Source organism: Cololabis saira, chromosome 23 (assembly GCF_033807715.1).
Source record: "Cololabis saira isolate AMF1-May2022 chromosome 23, fColSai1.1, whole genome shotgun sequence".
NCBI classification, from domain to species: domain Eukaryota; kingdom Metazoa; phylum Chordata; class Actinopteri; order Beloniformes; family Belonidae; genus Cololabis; species Cololabis saira.
The window spans coordinates 27546947-27568798 of NC_084609.1; the positions used below are offsets into that span (position 1 = coordinate 27546947).

The 21852-nt window shown below is 41.5% G+C and overlaps 1 protein-coding gene across 1 annotated transcript in view; it reads right to left on the reverse strand.

Annotated features, from left to right (window-relative positions):
- LOC133424144 (synapsin-3-like) overlaps positions 1–12243 on the reverse strand; it is a 194624-nt gene extending 182381 nt beyond the window's left edge. Inside the window, exon 1 of the mRNA XM_061714594.1 lies at positions 12123–12243. The gene's annotated coding sequence lies outside the window, so the exon portion shown is untranslated. The remainder of the gene's footprint in view (positions 1–12122) is intronic.
- Between the last annotated feature and the right edge of the window lie 9609 nt (positions 12244–21852).

The window sequence follows — 21852 nt, forward strand, 5'->3', positions numbered from 1 at the left end:
TGTGGGACCAAAAACAGTGTTTAGAAACAAAAGGTCAGTGGACATCCAGTCCTTAGTGTCCTTAATACGTGCCTGAAGTTTGCCTGAGTTTTTTGTTACACCTGGCTTCATAGACAAATATAGCCGTGTGTCATCAGCATATCAATGAAAATTGATACTGTATGTTGCTAGTCACAAATCTATGTATAATTAGGGCTATAGTCTTTTGATTGACAGTTGAGTAGCAGCTACACTTAGCTAGATTTAGCTACTGGGTGCTTAGCGTTGTTTTAACTTCTCAGTTGGGAATAAATCCTCAATAGATTATTGCAATTTTTATTTTGAGATAATATGGATTGCTGTGCCGTTAACTCTCCTACGTACCAACGGGTCTCTGAAGTGGGGATTGCCTGAAAGGGTCAGGGGGTGAAACCTACTGTAGTAAAGCAGCCTGAAACAGTTATCTTCAGTCCCAACTGAAGGCTGCCAGCCAGGGCTTACTGGAGGAAACCAGCTCGTCTGCCTCTAACTCACCGAGTTCTACCTCACGCAGCAACTGGCTTCTCCAGTCAAGCAACTTTTGCCTGGGATCGTTTCAAGGTCCTTCCAACCTGCTAACCGGACCAACAACATACAAAACGCATACTGCAATTGCTGTGAAAATAAATATATTAGACATCAGCTGGGACAGCAGTTGCTCGGCCTGCTGCTCCCAGGGCCAAAGCCCCTGGGCTAGGGCTGCAACGATTCGTCGACAAAAATCGATAATCAAAATTGTCCACAATGAATTCCATTGTCGACAATTGTCACCAGACGTGTTTTTCCAATGGAGTGAGGCGTCTCACTTCAATACAATTTCTGCCGAGAGTCGGACATGCACGATAGCGTCTCAGCGCAGCTGCGGGTAATAAAACTTCAAAAGTTTGGGAGCATTTAGCCTCGATACGGCGAATAAAAAGATGACTTGCAAGGTTTGCAAAGCCGACATTGCTTTTCACGGGAGCACGTCGGTAATGCATTTGAAGAGAAAGCACGTCGGAGTGCTGAACGAAACGGACTTGCCTTGGTAAGATATTAAGCCTATTTTCATTTGTTAAATTAATTCGTTTCATTCGTTAACTTTGTTTATTTCATGTTATTTATTAGTATTATTTGAGTCACTCACAGCCTACTCTCGTTGCTATAACCTCAATTATAATTGATGCTGCACGAAAGGCTGAAAAAGCTTGTGTGATGACAATGATGGATTTGCATCTTTCAGTCAGGTGCCTATGAACTGTCAATTATCCATCAAACTCCACAATGATCATGTTAACATTAAATCAGATAGATTTGTCTGGACATTTCTCTTGCGGGGCAGGAGAAGACACTAAATCAATGCATCTCTATTATTGTGCGCCGTGCGGGCATGAATTCTCAGAGTTTTGCGGATGCGGGCGGGAGCAGGATGAAGAAAACAGTCCTGCTATAGCAGGATGAGGCTCTAGTAACATCTTTCTTGTGTTTATTATCATTTGCCACAAAATTAAAGCAACCTCATACTAAATTTGAAAAAAATTACTAATTATCCGATTAGTCGACTAATCGTTTGAATAGTCGGTGATTAGTCGACTATTAAAATAGTCTTTAGTTGCAGCCCTACTCTGGGCTTGCTCGACTCCCGGGTGACTCCAACTATCGGCCCACAAACATCAGGCCGAGTGACAGCAGAGAAGAATACTGCTTGTCTTAGTTGATGCTCAAGATTCATCCATTTTATACCGTTTTGGTAACTGAAATGAGGGTATATGGACAGCTTATTGACTGATCTGAACAGCTAACTTCCAGTGACCGAACTATTGCAGCCATGTTCCCGCTGGCTTCCAGGATTGTCTTTTCCAACATGGGGTTTGTCCATTTCTTCTAATGAAGCCTATAGTGAGTCCTTGGTGTGAGAAAAATGAACTGTACCTTTGATAGAACAAGATGTAGTACACGACATGCCGCACCGCCCACACTGTTGGCAAGACACTAGATCTTTATATTCCCATGTGGTCAGAATAGCAATAGTAGTGGCTTTAAAGAGCCGATTGAGGCTCACAATATATAAGAAAGTGCAAGACTGTGGCTAAAATGGAAAGCAAATGAAAAGCCTTCAGAAGAAATGTTAACAGGGGCCTTTAACCTCTAACAGCAAACAGGCTGAGCATTAATCGGAGGCTTTGCTCGGTAATAATGGGGAAGAGCATGATAATACCACACTACACACTGAGACCCCGGTTGATACACTGTAAGCATGTTGCTATATTTAAAGAGTCTTGTAATAGATGGAGACCCAGCACAAGGAGTGCTGGGGCTCCATCGTGTTCCTTTATTTTTCACATACCAACTGTGAATCTGTCAAATCTAGCACATAATTTCAATGGTTTCTCTGATAATTAGCACAGCAGAGCCTGATGGTACTGTTGACTGAGTAGTGCAGCAGACTCGTGTCCATGCCGGTAAGCAGTGATAGTGGAGCTCAGATAAGAGCACATGACACGGAGGAGATATGGTGAACAGAAGGACGTTATCTCAGGATGAGGAAGGAAGTGGCAGAAGCCGACCCTGAGGTGTACTGGAGGATTATTAATAAACACGTGGGACTCACTGCCACATGGATTATCACGCAAGTTACTATCTAGGAGTTTCATAGAAAGACTTCCTTGGAGCTGTTGTCATGGTTACCACCAATTATATCTATATTCATGTATCCCAATCAGCCAGTTTCGGTCCGTTTTGTCAAATGACCTTAATGGAAAAAGATGTGACACAGATATTCATGCTCCCGGAGAATGATGTAAGGTCCTCTGCCGTTCCTGAAACCCAAACGGCTCAACATTTCAAAACCAGGCAGAAAACATGACAAAAATATCTCAATCTAAAGGGCACACTGCCATGAACATTCACATTCTGTGATCTTTTTACATTTCCTTGACCTCTTCTGTTGCCCAAACCTGCCTCTGGGCTCGAATGAATCAATGAAATCATCGCAGCGTTTTTGGCTCCAGCTCACTGCTTTCATCTGCCTTCAGCTGGGTTACAGTGGGTTTGAAAAAGCTAAAGTTCCCTTTGTTCAACTTTAGGTCAGGTCTAATATCTTTTGGCCAACCACCATATTAGGTATGCCCGTTCAATTGTTCGTTGACATAAATATGTAATCAGCCAATCACATGGCAGCAGATTAGTGCTTATAGCGATGTAGACACAAGAAAGATAATAAAGTTCAAGCTGAGCGTCAGAGTGAAGGAAAATATATTGACATTACCTTAAATGTGGCATGGTTGCTGTTTCAGGGCAGGCTTGTCTGAGTATCTTAACAAATTACTGATCTACTTGGACTGTGACAAACTCTCAAAGTCTCAAGGTTTTACAGAGAATGGGAAAAAGGGAAAATATGAGGAGGCTTCACTGAGTCAAATGATACAGCAAGACAGAAAACCGTGTCTGAACACGCATTATGTCAAACATTAAAAAAGACCACGCTGCGTGCCACTCTAGTATCCACGTCAGATAAGTTTAGGAAACTGAGGCTTCAGTCCAAGCGACTCAATAAAGCTGGACATTGCAAGATTGGGAAAACATTGGTCTGATAAGTCTTGAACAGAGTTTGACCTATAAAAATAAGCTGCCTTGTAACAAGAATACAAGCTGGCGGTGGTAGATTCCGGCATTTATACACAACCCACGCTTAACCGAGCTAGCGACTGCCCCGGGCCTCCTCCTTCTGGAAGTGACGACACCGCGAAAGCCAGAATATCAACTCAGTAGGAGAAGAAGACCAACAACAAAGAACTAACTGGAAGAACTTCAACGCAAAAGTGTGTGTGGCGCTACCTAGCATCACAGAGTCGAACGCACCTCACTCAATAATCGACTGTCTTCTCGTGCAATATACTTGGATTTCTCTGAACCTCCAGTTTAATCCTTAGCTAGATTTGTTGCTAATAGCTTGATTTAGATGTGCGTGTAACCACACTGAGTGACTCCTGTCAGTCAAATATCAAGTGGTAACATGCTAGTTAACAACAGTTAACAACACTAATGCGCTCCACATCAGTGTAGCATTGTCATACCCAACAAGGCTGAAAGCTAAGATTAAAATTCTTCACCTAACAGCAGTATGACCTCTACCAAAGACATTGCTTCTGTCTGTCAATGAGAGTAAGGTCATTTTCTTCTACAGGTACATATTAGCAATGAATGAGAAAATGTTATCATCATAAATCACTTTTGTGTAATGCTGTTTACTCTGGATTTAGACTGTAACAATAAAACAGCACATGTGCAGTAGCTCTGCAGTCGCAGTGTCACAGTGTTTCCCCAACCCTGGTCCTCGGGGCTCACTGTCTGCATGTTTTAGATGTCTCCTTGCAGCAACACACCTGATTCTAATTAACGGTCCTCACCAGCTTGTCATCAAGGTCTGGACAGCTCTGTTGTTGACACAGCTCCTTGTATGATGGTGTGCTGAAGCAGGGAAACATCTAAGACATGCAGCAGGACAGCATGCCCTGTGGACCAGGGTTGGGAAACACTGGCCTAGCACATACGCCTCATTTCTCCCTTAATCCACCATGTATGACAATCACCTGTCAAAGCAATTCACCTCTCCACTGAAGAGGACTGGTAGCTGAATTGACTGACGGATGAAGACAACGCTCTTCCAGCCAAGCCACCCTCTAGGTTGGCATACATTATTCTGGACTGCCCAGACCTCCAACTGGAACTTGCTCTAACAAATGTACCCAAAGGCCACGTCAGTTAGCTGAGCGTCAATTAGCTGAGTGTCAGCTCATCGAGATTCCCACTGGTGCTCGATTGGGAGCTCTGCCAGTCCTCGTTTCAGTTACGGCAGCACTGTATTCAAACACCATTTGGGTCGTGACAACAGAAATGAAGATGGACAGATTTGATCAAACTGGGTGCAAAGAAAGGTTAGTTAGCATCAAAGGTTAACATGAACTAAGCCAAGCACAAATACTTTCCTGGTAACTGAGTTCAGGTGGGCGGCTCCCGTATGGCCTCCTGGCTTGCTCGTCTACCTCTTTTACCTTTTGGGGGGATTAACCCAGGATTGGGCGACTCTCCCTTGGAACGATAGAAACGTCCACAGAAGAGATTTTCAGGTTTCAAACTTAATCTATCGAGACATTTTGGGAGACATCACAGGGGTTAGTCCAGTTCCTCCAACAGTCTGTGGGGACATGACAGATCCAACTCCAGACTCCTGATCTTTATCTTCACCACAAATCCAAATCCTGCTGGATTTCTTGTATTAGTACTGTAGTCTAAAGTCCTTTTACACATCAGCAGGGATATTGTAAATTATTAAGTGAGAAATTAGTTCAAATTAACTTAGATGAACAATACAGTACTTTATCTGATGTGTCACAACAACATTTATTACCACAATTACCCTCTTGCTGGTATTTTCTTCAGAAAATGAAACTCCCATTTCTAACTGACTATGGCAGTACAAATCTGCAGCACTGGCAAAACCTAATGAACCTAATTCAAGTTAATTAAGCAATTACAGCACTATCAGGGCACTATTAAGGGAATCTTTAAAACAAAAGGGAAAGACAGAGAAACAACCGCAGCTTTTAACTCTGGAGCTTGTGTTTCCTAAAAGAGAAATGGCCCAAAGAAAACCAGAAAGTCACAGCAACGACAGACAATGTTGTAAAATTCATTGTCCTTGATGACCTACACTGAAAATGTTGGATTTCACTGTAACTAAACATTTGGAGCAGCGGTATAGTTGAATTATTAGCTGGTGTACCAGAAAACTGGTTGCAGAGCAGTATTTCGTACGAGCCCATATCTAAAGGTCAGGTATCAGAATCTGTATCTGAAAAGAAAAGAACAGTATTGTAACATGGCAACACAATGGATTGCGTCCATAGTGTTGTCTCTACAGATGCATCAACTGTAGTTTGTCTTACAACCTGGTTTTTATTACTTAGTGTATAATTCTATTATTTAATTTTTTATACCACATAAGAAAAACAAAGCAATATATGTATTTCCAATATTGGGTGTAGACTTTTGATTGACAGTTGTCTCTGCCAATAGCTAGCCATTATCTCTTCCTCGTCAATCACTGTCATGCTTCAAACTAGCAAAGCCTTTGGTAGGCTTTACTAACCCAGTGTCAACTAAACATGGTGAACATTTCCGATTTCACAACTGAAACAACATTTGCCACGGGATACTCCGCTGGAAGCGTTTGGCAGCAACTCTGCAGATCCTCCAGTGTGGATCAGCAAAGGTAGCTGGTAGCTGCTGCTAACTTTGATAAGGTCGGCATGTTCCAGCCTGCCTCCTGTTTGCCAAATTATAACATGGTACCAAACAAATTATAAGAGAGGCCTCAAAACCGCTCTTCACAAACCTTTGGCTGACATGACAGATTGTTTTTGGATTTAATTCTGTGGTTCACTCGCAATTAAATATTTCCGCACTAACGTGTTGCTCCAGCTGAATGTTTCCGTTGCTTTGATGATGAATGCACAACTGTGCACAAAATGGACTGGAATGGAATCGGTAACAGGCGAGGTTGATCTGCTGGTTACCAGTCAGGTCGGACACCCTGAAAGTCTGTAAATTCCACTTCCTGGCTGATCAATCAGTGCTTCTCTAGTTGCCTCACAGCAAGAAGTTCCCTGGTTCGAGTTTCCATGGTCTCCCCATGCGTGTGTGGGTTTTCTGAGAGCCTTCTCCCAAAGTGTTTGTCTAGTGGCCTTGCGATGGACGGGTGATGTCTCCAGGGTGTACCCATCAATTTGCCCGAAGAGAGCTGAGATAGACTCCAACAGATCCCTGCAACCCTGAGTAGGAGTACCCAGGTATCAATAGTGGATATAGGGATGGAACTGGAACATGTCTAGTCACAAGAGCTGACCAGGACAGGAATCCAAATATACGATAGGTGGTTCTGGCCAATAGTAGGCACGGGAGACCAAGAGAGTACATTTAGTAAAAGTCATTTAAAGAATTTTAAACTGACTTCTTTATGTCAGAACTAATTTGTGCTGCTTTAAACGACCTGACTGGCTGGATCCACCTGCATCCAGCAACTTTTAATAGCAAGGAGAATAACTTTTACAGTTTGCAAATTCTTCTAACTCTATCTGAATCATAAAATAGCACCTGATCGGTTGAGGTTTTAACAGACAGTAAGGTGAGAGTTAGTTAGGTAGGTAGTTCTTCATGATTGGGTTTGTGTTCCTGCGCTACATCTGCACCATGGTCAGTTTCACAAGGCTCAATTAGTAACATTATTTACAATATTGTAACAAGAAGAGACTTTCCAGCCTGCCACATTTGAGACACTGTCTGCAGAGCCCAGGCTGCACTGTGCAGACACTTATTTCCCTCGGGACTCCAATCTGCCCTTTTACTGGCCTGGACAGTTTTATTGTTTTATATTATTAAGTGACCTTTCTCAGATTTCAGGCCAAGTTTAACAGTAGTTCAACGATGAGTGACACAACTGAAATGTCAGACATCTCGAACGTCCTGCACATCGCAGCTTCGTCAATGGCGTGGTGCTGCTGCAGGAGGTTGTGAGGAAGCCTGCTGTTTATCTTAATGAGTAGAGCTGGGTATCTTCACTGACCTCCCGATACGATACGATTCCGATACACTAGGTCCCAAGACGATACGATTTCCGATACGATACGATTCGATATCGATATGCTGGTTACAATAAGGGAATAACATGATCCTAACATGAAGCAGCCTGCTCACTCCTCAAGTAAGGAGGAGACTTGAGCTCAGTGCAGGGCCTCCCGGGGTTGGTAGATGGAGCAATGCCCAGGACTGACTTAGGTAGGAGCACTGGGTGATAAAATGGGGGAAAAAAATCGGGATTAAAAAAAAAAAAAAAAAAAAAAAAAAACTTTTTTTTTTTTTTTTTAATCGATACTTGGATTTATGTATCGATAATCGTTCCTACACATGCATATCGATAAAATATCGATATATCGATATTTTTAACCCACCCCTATTAATGAGCCGTGGGAAACTTGGAAAATACCATATCTGTAGACACTATTAGGTTTGAGCCGTTGATTTCAGAGCAACCAAAATATGAGTATTATTGTGCCTCTTCTGCTTCACTCCGACTTCACAAGCAGTTTCAAACAACAAACCGTTATACAGGACTGTCTCAGAAAATTAGAATATTGTGATAAAGTTCTTTACTTTCTGTAATGCAATTTCAAAAAAACAAAAATGTCATACATTCTGGATTCATTACAAATCAACTGAAATATTGCAAGCCTTTTATTATTTTAATATTGTTGATTATGGTTTACAGTTTAAGATTAAGATTCCCAGAATATTCAAATTTTTTGAGATAGGATATTTGAGTTTTCTTAAAGGAGCATGAGGCTCCTTTTAAGAAATGAGACTCTCTAGCGCCACCCTTCACCACGATGGCCGTCGGGGGTACTGCAGCCAACAGCGAAGCCGGCACGGGAGAACGGGGAGAACGCACATGCAGAGTCATGTGACGTCACATCCGCAGCCCAGCGCGGGAAATTTGGGCCCGAATTGCAGCACATTTTGCAGCACACAGCCTGTTCAAGGCAAAGGAGAGATACACTAGAGGAAACATTCTTTTTGGTTTGGAACGCTTCATCTGACATTATTACTAGAAAACTTAAGATGTATACGGATTTTTTTCATAAATCTTGCCACAATCCGGCCTCAAGCTCCTTTAAGCTGTAAGCCATGATCAGCAATATTAAAATAATAAAAGGCTCGCAATATTTCAGTTGATTTGTAATGAATCCAGAATGTATGACATTTTTGTTTTTGTATTGCATTACAGAAAATCACAATATTCTAATTTTCTGAGACAGTCCTGTATGTGCCAAGAAAATAGAGACATATTCATGGTTCTACAACATGAAAACCACAAAGTTCAAAAAGAGACATGAAAAAAAGGTTTAGAAGTTCTATTTGGGTGTTTGAGAGAAAATCACTGATTTAGCAACCTGTGCCGATTTGCCAGAGCAGAGTCGAGTTTCCTCATCTCTACCTAGATTCACGTGTTTATGTATTTCAAAAGTTGCAAACCCTGCAGATCGTTATGGAGCCAAGATATTGACCCCCTAAAACCAGGAGCACTGAATAAAGCTGAAAAGATGTGGCTGAAAAGCAACATTTTGTGCACAAACACTTCATTGAGACCTCTTAAGATTTCGTTAACTTTTGAAAAAGTGGGCATAATGTGTGATTTTATCTGAAAACTGGCGGCTTGTGCCATAAAAGCCGGCAGCTGGAGAGAGAGAGAGAGAGAGAGAGAGTCCCTGGCGGCGTGTGGACCTGGTGGGCTGCAGTGCCAGCATGAGATCACAACAGAGTCTGCTGCAGTGTGGCTGCTGAGGCGGCGTGTCACAGCCGAGTCACCACAGTGACCTCGCAGCGCTTCTCGCTGCAGACGCCACATTGGGTCACACGCACACCCTGTTGGCGCCGGACCACTGAAGCGTTTCGACAAGTTCATTACAGAAAGCCTCTGATTAAAAACTGAGAACTTTTCAAATGAGACATGACGACGTCTTGTCATTTCCTGAAGCAATTTTTCAGTCAATTAATTGATTAATTCAGCAGAAAAACTCTCTCCATGACACTACAGCTGGTTCCAGAATTGTAGCCCGAGCACTGAGCAGAACCACCTACAGTAACTGACCAATCACATTTAATTCCCTCTTGGTACAAAAAAAGCCTATTTCACTGCCTAGCGATGGCTGTATAGCCGCTATTTGATTGGTTATCTGGTATTGGTTATCTGAAAAGTCTAATTGTCCTCAACTTCTAACAGAGGTAAACATTAAGCTTACATTAATCAACAAACAGTTTTCTTCCAGGCATTCACACACAAAAACTAATGAGTCATCACTTAATTTGAGGAGTCAGCGGTCCTTGAATCCATCCCAGGACGCTTTGGCATTCAGATAACAAAGAAAATGTAGCATGTGTCCCAGACCTCCTTCAAAAGGACAGACTGACTGAATCTGAATCCATCCTGGAACGTGTTTGAACTTGGGGCTTTTCCTCGTCTGAATGAGGTCTTATTGTCATAAAGTGATACGCAATCGTCACAAAAGGTTACTAGGACACCTGTTCTGATTCTGAAATACTTGCAGGATTCTTTGGAAACTAATCGTTTTGGAATCTGGGAGTATTTACGATCTACTAATGTCACATGGTTTTCAAAAACAGAATCACAATTCTTCAGCGCTGCACTAAAGGCTGGCAAAGGAAGCTAAGCAATGCTTCACAAGGCGGAGATGAGGTGAGATGAGTTGACCTGCCACGAGCACGAGCACGTTGACAATGGATGGTGGTATTTCATACATATCTACATATACAAGAAAGAACTTTTCAAAAATACAGCAGTTCCTTGACTAACCACTGGGGGCTGGCTCCAGAAGCGAGTGGACTTCCATTGACCCCCAGGTAAAAAGAGTTTTCATGAGTGTGAAATCAAACAACTGATACCAAAACCATTCCTTTAACCAGTCTGTAAATATGTTTATTTCTGCTATTAAGTCTATCATTTTAACATGGGAGTGAATGGCGACACTTCCAGGGCTTACATGACTGAACAGTGTGAGCCAGATGACGCCTCCAAAAAGAAATTACATTTCCCCTTTGATAACATTGAAATGTATATTTTTAAAATGAAAAAAAAAAAAAATAATAATTTATGTTTTTACATGCAATCAAAATATAACAGCCCTCTGTGAAAACTTAATCTGTATTCTTTTTATACATTGGTTAAAATGTACTAAGATGATGACTGTTGTTCGGATTTCATGAAATTGTTTAAAGGTTTTTTCTATAAGATTCTACACTGGTGGTTTTTCTCTATTTGCAGGATCAACTCCTGTTTTATGACTAGGCTGTTAAATAATGTTTCTTTAGGTGAAGACAATGAAGAGAAACATATGTTTTCACACTTATGGGTCTCATCCATTATCTGGGTTGACATCTTAACTAGGAAGTAATAAACAGGGATATACGGCAGATGGGGTTCACGTACAAACAATACCTGCCCTTTTAGTATAAATACGACTGGATCGATGACCACCGTGTGAATTTCTCTCCTACCCTCGTGGTTTGAAAAAGGCCAGAAAATATTGTGCAAGATATAATAAAGCTTGTCTTAACATTTGATTGTGTTTTCTTATGGTGCACCAGACAAACAAACATGCAGATCTTTCACTGTAACCATTTTTTTACTCCTTATTTTGCACCTTATTTATGCTGTGACACAGAGCAATAAAGTAAAAATCCAGTCCAGCAGTTATTCCAACCATCACTAAACCAGTTCCTCTGCAGGTAAATGATAGGTCGTTAGTGAAAATACCTGTGCTAAATGTACTGGCTCATCCACAGGTATTATGTTTTAATGAGCAAATATCAGCTTAATGTAAAGAAAATGATTTGACTAATGGTGTTTGAGACTGACCCCATTTCAAAATTGGTCTTAATTTAAGATTTGATTCAAAACTATTTTTGATTTTGTAAAAAAAAAAAAAACAACATTAAATGAAACGCCACCTCCATAGATGTTAATAGCCTTCCGGGAGCTTGTTTCTGCTGCCCCCTAGTGGTGAAAAATATGACGACGCTTTAAATTAACAGCATGTCTTGCAAGTTTTCCATCTTTCCTTCTTATTTTTCCTTTCATTAATGACAGATTACATTAGTGGATGAATAAATCTGCCCTGAAGCAGAGCTGGAAAGAGTCAAAAATGGTTAATTTTCGGGTTAAAGGAAGGGATTTGTCCCCCCGGCTCTCCCCCTGAGAGGGATCCCCTCATCCCCCTCCAGCCCCCGACAGCGGGCTGGAGGGGGATGAGGGGATCCCTCTCAGACCTGGAGGCAGACCTGGAGGCAGACCTGGACCAGCACAGACGGACAAAGGGCTGCCAGCTTCCCCCTCCGTCCACCAGCATCCTCCGTGTTTACAGAAACACGCTGCTGCGTAAATACTAAAGAAGAGCGTGTATGAGAGGCTGTCACTTCCTCCAGCAGAGCGACGCTGACAGGCTGCAGACAAAGACCGGACCGTTCCGCTAAATAACAATATTACTGTTTACCTGAGAAACGATGAACAAGTGCTGGATGACGACCTGTATCCTTCTTCTTCTTCTTCTTCTCCCTGTGCCTCCTCTCGGATGCTGCTTCTTCTTCTGCTGTCTCGGTCCTCCTCTCCTCCTCCTCCCAGCAGATCTCCCACCTCCACATCCCTCTCCTCCACAGGGCTGGGAGCGGGAGGGAGGAGGGCCGTTACCGCAGTAACGCCAGCGTTACCGCAGTAACGCTGCACGCAGCTGATTGGCTGAGCGGCCAATTAACAGTCTCCATGGAGGGATCCGGGGGATTCATTAATTAACATGTTGCCTTTTTTTTAATGACTACGAATACTACGACGGATTATTTGGGCCAAACTAAGAAAAAAATAATAATTGGAAATGACAAGAATAAAGTCGTAATATTATGAGAATAAAGTCGTAATATTATGAGAATAAAGTTGTAATATTATGAGAATAAAGTCGTAATAAATTACTAGAATAAAGTCGTAATATTACAAGAATAAAGTCGTAATAAATTACGAGAATAAAGTCGTAATATTATAAGAATAAAGTCGTAATATTATGTGAATAAAGTCGGAATATCATAAGAATAAAGTCGTAATATTATGTGAATAAAGTCGGAATATTATGTGAATAAAGTCAGAATATTATGTGAATAAAGTTGTAATATTATAAGAATAAAGTCGGAATATTACAAGAATAAAGTCGTAATAAATTACGAGAATAAAGTCGTAATATTACGAGAATAAAGTCGTAATATTATGAGAATAAAGTCGGGAAATTACAAGAATAAAGTCGTAATATTATAAGAATAAAGTCGGAATATTATAAGAATAAAGTCGGAATATTACAAGAATAAAGTCGTAATAAATTACGAGAATAAAGTCGTAATATTACGAGAATAAAGTCGTAATATTACAAGAATAAAGTCGTAATATTACGAGAATAAAGTTGTAATATTACGAGAATAAAGTGGTAATATTATGAGAATAAAGTTGTAATATTACGAGAATAAAGTTGTAATATTATCAGAATAAAGTTGTAATATTATGCGAATAAAGTCGTAATATTATAAGAATAAAGTCGGAATATTATGACCCGGTCTGACCTCACCACTCATTGCAATACATAAATTACCAATTCTAATTCTAATAATTATTCTTGGCATTATCATGATATATTGTTTCATTGCGTATTATTATATTAAGTTATGAAATCTCATGGGATGTTAAACTATAGTATTATTATATTATTATATATTATAGTATGGTGATATCATTTTGTTATATGTTATAATATTGTAAAAATGATTATGTTATATTAGGATATTACTATATTATTATGCCATATTTATATTATATTGTGCTGCACCACTCTATACGATAATTATTTATTTGTTTACTTATTTATTCTCGAATTAATATTCTTAATTTATTTATCTACTCTCATCATATTATTTACACGCACACACACACACACACACACACACACACACACACCTAGATACATATCATTGTAACTGATGTCGTCTTTTGTCGCTGTTTGTACTGTATGTTAATAAATAAAGTTGTAATATTACAAGAATAAAGTCGTAATATTACGAGAATAAAGTCGTAATATTACGAGAATCAAGTGGCAATATTATGAGAATAAAGTCGTAATATTACGAGAATAAAGTCATAAAATTACGAGAATAAAGACGTAATTTATGAGAATAAAGTCGTAATTTATGAGAACTAACAGGAAGAGCACATCCGTCTTTTGTGGAAGAGGAGCTGTCTGGTATAGTATAGTATACTATACTATAATATAGTAGTGGTGACTGCAAGGCTAGCGGTGGTTCCATCTGCTGCCATTCAAAGAGGTTTTGTTGTTTCTCAGGAAACAATGAGGATGATCATAAAGATTTTCCTCTTCCACAAAAGATGCCATTTCCTCCAAGTCTGCGTGGTTCCTTCTTCGAAATAGATGCAGTCGTTTGCACAATCGTTTTAAAGTCCTTATACTGATAATAATTCCATGCTGATGTGCCAAAAGATTAAGTATTTCTTTATTGGTGAAACTTCACATATAACTTCACAAGATGCTCAATATTCCTCATTTTAACACAGGGAGAATAACCTCTTCCTGTTAGAGTTCTCATGAATTACGACTTTATTCTTATAATATTATGACTTTATTCTCGTAATTTCCTTTTTTTTTTTGTCTTAGTTTGGCCCTAATACTCCATCGTAGAATACAACTCATTAATATGTTGCATATTCATTGTGGGCTTTAAATAAATATTATTTTACATTTACAAAACACCTTAATGCTGAAAGGTGGAAACATCAGTGGAAAACATTTAGGTATAAAGTGTAATTTATTTTCTAAGGTTATGCTTGTTAGGATTTTATGAAATTGTCAAAAGTATGAAGGTTTTTTCCTATAAGATTGTACACTGATGGTTGCTCTCAGTGCAGAACCACCTCCTGTTTTTATGACCAGACTGATTAGCTGAGTTCTTCTTTAGGTGAGGACGGTGAAGAGGAACGGATGTTTAAGATTGATTGGTCCCCTCCTGTTTTTCTCTGGGTTTTGTTTGTCGTAGATCTTTGCTGGGTTGGCATGTCGGATTAGAGATAGACAACAGAAAATATATGGCTGAAAGTGTGACATGTTTCACTGCAGTTGGCCTCCCATTTCAATAGATACGGTTCAACAGATTCTGCTCCTATAACGTACAAAACACCTCTCTTTTTCAGTATAAATATGACTGGATTGATGACCACAGTGTGCATTTTCTCTCCTACCTTTAAGGTTTGAGAGAAGTGCACCTCCGGCTGGAAAACATTGTGCATGATATAATAAAAGCTTGTATTAACATTTGATTCTGTTCACTGGTTTTCTTATGGTGCACCAGACAAACGAACATGAGGATCTTTCATGCTGTTGAAGGTCATTAGGTGTATCAGTGATGGACAGAAGCCTGGACACAGAGATGGACAACTTGTGGCATGGCATGGAAATAATTTAAGATTCAAGATTCTTTATTGTCATTGTTCATATTTCATGACAACAAATTACAGGTGCATAATTAGATTAGATTAGATTATTATTATTTCTCCCTCATTGGGGAAATTTGCTTTGTGCAGCAGCAGTACACTCAACACACACATGCAGGGAAAAGGGTAAAAAAGTTAAAAAAAAAAAATATAATTACCAAATATAAACAGTATATACATTGGAATGAAAAATAAACAGTAGTACAGTACTGGAAAGAAAGAAAAACAGTGCAAAAAGAGCAGGTAGTATGTTTATGAGGTAAACAGATATTGCACATCTTGTTGTTATTGTCCGTTGCTACTGTGAGCAGGCCTGGTTGTGGAGTAATCATCTCACACTATTGGAGGTGGTGGCGGAGGAGGAGTATAAAACCCTTGGTGGTGATCTGGACAACAGAGTGAACTGGAGAAGTTTTTTATTTGCTTCACTAATGTTTTGCAACGTACCTCCATCCATCCATTCATTAACATCAGCTTCAGGTCATGGTGGCAGCAGCCTACGCGAAGAGTCTCAGAGTCTCAGAGTCCTCCCCAAGCTGTTTTTGCTCTCTGCAGTGTGTCCTTGAGCTGTCTTGTGGTCTCCTTCTGGTTAGACACCCCTGTAACATGTCACTAGGTTTATTGGGGTTATTCTAACCCTTTGCCCAATACATCTCCATTGGCGCTGTTTAGATTGTGTGAGAAGAAGCTGCTGTGAGCGGTAAACTGAGTGATCGCCGCTCCCAACAGACCTCCGCCAGTTCTCCTTTCAGCTCTGGTAGGACTTGTTTCAGATATCGCCACAGAAAGCTCATTTAGGAAACACGGGCTGGTGAAGTTCTCCTGGGACCCGTCACTGGTCGGCCCGCCGATGCTGCAGCCTTCTAGCTATTGGTCTGCAGGCAGCGAGTCAAGCAGTGACGGGGCCCAGCGGACCTCTGCCCCGCTTTTTGAGTGTCACTGACTAGAGGCTCAGTCCATGAACTCGGAAGGACCTTGAACTAATTTGAACTAATCCAAGGCAAACATCACTCAGACGGAGGAGCCGGCCACCGGAAGAGGTGCAGAGACAGCTGCTCTAGGCTGCCTTGCTGACTTCTTTATTCGCAGCTCAGAAGTCACGCCAAGGCGAGCACTAAGTAGCTAAAGTGATGGCACCAGCAATCAGAGGACTCTGCCTGGAATTACGTATAATTTTCAGTCATTTTACCTGATGTGGTGCACAAAAGATTTGATGGAACAAATTGAATCCAAGGTCCTGAGGGTTCTCCCTGCTGCGTCCTTAAGATGGGATTCTGCTTCAATAGCCTTGAAATCTACACGTACAACTAACAAATTTAAATTTGATTTGCAGGTTGTAACACTTTTGAGTGTTTTTTGGGTTATGCAAAAAAAAAAAAAAGAATATACAGATTGCACGAGGTTGTGGAGATCACAATGTGCTCACTTTATTATGAAAAACAACCAGAAATGGTAACTTCAACTGTTGGCTTCTGTATCACACATCACAGCAAGCTCCAAACAACCCAAAAAACTGTGTTACTGAAGGAAGAAAAAGAATAATGCACAAAAGTAAAGCGTTCTCACAAAATGCTGCTCCGTACCGCGTGAGCCAGATGTAAGAGAGAGAGCTACGTGGCAGGCGCTGCCTGACGACATCACTCAGTTGCTAAGGTCTGCCAATCGTATGGCTGTTACAAGGTGCAGCCTACATCTTTCCAGATGTGGGTCTCCTCTATCGGGCTACTGCTCTAACGCACCTGGTTCAAACTGGTGGCCAATTGACAGACTTGTGGAGAGCTGGATTACGAGTGGACGGAGATCCGGTCATTTGAATCAGGTGAGTTGGTGCAGAGCAAGAGTTTAAAAAAAACATGCAGGATTGTTCATCGTTTCATATTCAAAAACATAGAAAACACAACCGATACGTTGACACCAGCATTACTTGTGCTCATGTAGCTCTTTTCTGCCGCCCCAAGCGGTCAATAAATCGGTTAACAAGGCTCGCTGCACAGGATGATTGTTTTCCAGACAGGCCGTAGAGAAAAAATTGCAGTCAATGATCAAGAGATCTGTCACGCACATTTGAGTGGAGGTAAATATTTGATAATGGAGCTCAGAAAGAGAAGTGGAACAAGCCGACTCGCAGCTGTCACTGATGTAACTCCCTGAAACAACACGATCCCTAAAGTATCGTATCCTGCAGAAGTGACGCCACCAAGCACTTCCAAAGTAGTGTTTTTTTTTAAGTATTCACTCATATCTTCTCTTAAAACAGTCTTCTGGCAAGACAAGACAGAGGGACACGGCTCTCTTCAGAGCTGGGGGAAGAACAAGTTTATCAAATTCAAGGATGACATTATAAATCTCCTGGTGGAGCTAGAGCCAATTCCACATTTATGACAGCAGTCGGTCGCCTTCTCCTCTCTTCTCTAGATACAAACACACTCACAGACGCTGCAAAACAGGGGCTGATTAATTCAGCTTTTACATTACCCTCCAGTGGTGCTCCCTCATCAGCATGATTAATAAATGAATGCATGAATCAACTGTTGTAGGTCCTGCAGATTCATGCAGCGCCCCGTCTCGGTTTTGCATCAGTAAACCGACACTGGCGTGTTTCTGTGAGGAAAGATAAAGAAAACAGACGGAGGCTGCATCGTTGAAGTGCAGCACGAATGCTGTCGTCCAGTCACAGCGAGACACATCTGCACACAGCGGCTGCCGCCATGAGAAGTGACATGAGGGTGAGGCCTCGTAGGGCTGCTGTCCAAGTGTGGCAGCAGACACAGCGTCGTTGGTGGGAAGGTTTAACAAGTCGCATTAGGATCACACTCGCCGCCGTCTCAGGCACCTCCTGCCCTTCACCTCTGAGCCCGATGCTTTTACTAGAAAAACATAAGAAAAATGCAAGTGGATGTAGTAAAAGATGAAGAGAAAAACAGCAGAAACCCTCCTGTCTTTGTGTATTTACTTCCACTGTGTACCATAATGGATTTTTTTTTTTTATTCATATGCACAACAATAAAACAGTAATTATATTAACAATACAAGGACAAATAATTGTGCAGGAGAGGAAAAGAAGCCCGAAGGGCTTATAAAAAATCCTCCCCCTCAATACAAAACCACAAAAACAAATCAATCAATAGAAAGAGAAAAGAAAGGAAAAATGAAAATGTAAAAGAAACAAAGAAAAACACAATAAACACACAAACAAAAAAGATGCAGTAGTTTATTCTACATAAAATATTCAATTTTAACAATTTTTACACTTTCAGGGCATTTTGTGTTGTTTTAAAATTTTTGAGAATACTACTTTGTCTTAGCTACTGGCATACACAAGGTTACTAGCATGTTAGATGATAAAGGTGGTGCCATGGAGCTAAAAGCTAATACCAGTTTGTTTAATCCTGGTCAGTGTCAACAGCTTAAAAAAGCTTCTGGAGCGAGAACTTCAGTCTGAAGAGGCAACATCGGGTTTTTTAAAGCTGACTCTAGCAAATTAAGCTGTATTGCAGTTCATCAAGCTGCCACTAGGGGCGGGCTCCAAAAGTGAGTCAATATAATGTCTATTGTTACAGCAGAAATTGACATTTTTAACAGCCTGGTTCAAACAAATGGTTCTGGTCTCTATAACTACATTTCACATCCAGTACAACTGGACAGGGGATTCATTTAAAATTTTGTAACCACTTCAGGTATAATTATATAGAGTAACAAATGTGTGCATAATTTTGTGCATAAATTAGTGCTGCAATGGACTCTGGGTTGGCCTGGGAAGGTCAAAGAGACGACGCTTAGCTAAGCAGTGAGCAGTCACTACATTCAACTACAGTTGAGGGTTGCTAGCCAAGGTCGCTTGCTGTGGTAGCAGCTGGCAACCTTCCAGTCTCAGTAACCGGACTGCGGCCTTCTACAGTAACCCAGACTTCCTGGGACCAAAGCCACACCAGGGTCCAGGCCAAGGACTCTTTAAGGGTCCTGAGCCAGCCGACTGAAGGTCCCTGGTTTGCTGTGGCCCCCGGAAGAGCTTGGTAAGCTTTGACACTTCCTCTCTGGCCGTACTCCTTTCAGATACCATCTTGATTACTGCTGGTAGACGATAGAATTGTTCTCTCTATTCAGCCATTGTTGGGTAGAGTCACTTCCTGCCACGCGGGCGTCAGTCAGAGCTTAGAAAAACAGACTTCAAAATCATTCTCACACAACCTGGATCCAACACAGCACTTCACTCAGGTTGAAGTCTTAAGTCCAGCTGACTGGGTTTGATTTCTACGGAAGCGTATTGCATTCACTTGGAAAAAAATGTAAAAGCCCTGTTTTTCACTATAATTTTTTTTCTATTTTTCTATTTTGTCCACCCTGTTTTTCGGTATATTTATTTTCAGTTTTATTGTGGTATTTTTTTCCCCACCGTGTCTTTCTGTGTTATCCCTTGGATACAAGATGATGCATATGAAATGCATTCAGGCTGGCTTTGTGGCGGCTCAAGATATGATCAGGAGACTGCTGGAAACATTGGATCCGCACGGTGTGCAGCTGAGGCGGCGTATGGGCGGAAAAAATTACCTTGAAAAGCAGAAGAAATTAGGACTATTCCTAAAAGCAGGGCGGAAAAGCTTTTAGCTTTTTTTTTCCAAGTGAATTCAATACGCTTCCGTAGATTTCTATTTTCAATTGCGTGACTCAAGTTTCCCAGACAAGGTTTGTGGCAAAGAAAGCTTTGTAGATATTTGCTCAAAAGGAGGTTTTCCATATTGTATTATTAATTATTGGATGTATAGACGTCATCACAACACTGACTTTTATGCTTTGGTCATCTCTCCTGGAGTTTCCTATGATTCCTGTGAAGTAGCATTAGCGTGCGTGCTACATGCAGCAGGTCTAGTGACTAAGCACAGATGAAGATTAGCCAAAGTCTTCAGATACTAGCATGGACTTTTAATAAGCAACTGTCCAACAGATGCTTCACTGATCTGTTGAGGGAACTCACAGAAACACGGCTGTTGACTGCCAGATCCAGATCTGACTCACTTCACCCGCCCCGGGGGCTTTTACCGCATTAATATTCTCCCATCTGCTGGAGCCAAACAGCAATGACTCAGCAGAAGCATAAACATCTCAGAACCCACACCGGGGACGGGGCCCAAAAATAAAGGGGGGGAAGGAGTCATATTTAATTCATAAACTTCAGCATCGCAGGAAAACCAGTTCATCCCAAAAGGCTGAGGCCTGGGAGCCGCCGGCAGCCTTTCCCCCGGAGCTTCTGCCCCGGAGCTTCTGCCCAGCTCGCTCGGCCGGCATCAGACGCAGCAGCCGCCGCAGGCCGCCCATCAGACAGGAAGTGGCTGCGTAGACTGGTTAATGTCAGTTAATATTTACTGCCACAAAGAGAGCCGTCTCCTCCTGCAGGGCACAGCTGCTTTTCCCATGAGGCCGCTCCGTCTCAACGTGCCGCACAGCAATAATGAATCTGGGGGAGCAAATAAATGGATTAAGTGGACCTGACAGCTAAAGGGCTCCGGTCTTTTTGTTATGTAATGACCTGTTGGACCTATTAGTCTGTTTGACAAAAGGAAATAAATGCTCTTTCAGTAATCAGCACCCCTAACCTCAATATATCCACCTGTATTGGATCTTCTCATGATGGTTTTCCTTTTACATCCTCAAATTATGTAACTATTTTATTGTAGAAAGACACAGGATAGAATAATTTTGGATCACAGCTGGGAATAGATTATGAAACAGCACTTTGGTGCGTGACCACCTGACTTTATCATCCATTATTCAACAAAAGCCAGGTTTAGTAAGAGTTCAGTAGGAGTCGGGATGCCGGGGCTGGTGTGTCGGGGTGTCACCTGTAGCGCCGCGTACCCGACATATACATATATACTCATCATGCAGATGGTGGATCAACACCAGGCCAAACCCATGCTACTCTTAAAGGGGACCTATTATGAAAAACAGGTTTTTCTTGCTTTAACATATATAAAGTGGTCTCCCCTCAGCCTGGCAACTCAGAGAAGGAGGAAAGCAACCAGATTCTGCAGTGTCTGTACAGCCGCCCGGATGAGCCGTCCAGTGTGATGTGGATCTACGAGCCGTTAAGATTCTGCTCGATTTACATCGGTTGGCCTCCGATGCGTGAAACCACGCCCACAACTAACTCCACCAGCCAGAGTTTCCGCCATTTTTCCGTAGCGGTGTATCGCGTCATTCAGGCAGCCAATCAGCACAGAGCCTCATTACCATAGCCCCGCCCACTCAGAATCCTGCATAGATAATGAGGTTAGAGAATGGGAAGATAAAGACATGGCTCAGAGGCTGAATTTCTAATTTATTTAGCAAAAACAATCAAGAGCTTGTTTTTAAGACATTCAAGGCCTGTTTAAAATAGGTATTAGATGCCATAATAGGTCCCCTTTAAGGGCAGGATCTGGCCAGGCCCCATGGGCACAGACCCGGCCACCAGGCATTGACCCATAAACCCCGGGTTGGGATTCCGGTAGTCCACCTTTGGAAAAAGAAGACTGGACTTGTTGTTTTCCCAAAACATTTGTGTGCTGTTGACCTGTCACCTCGGACCAGTTATCCCTAACCCTTGGGAGACCCTACCTGAGTCAATTGGATGACATAGGTCCTTGGATCATTCTGGTATGATAAGGTGGTGATTTCAGCAGAAGATAAAGGTTTGATTTTGTTTTTTTATT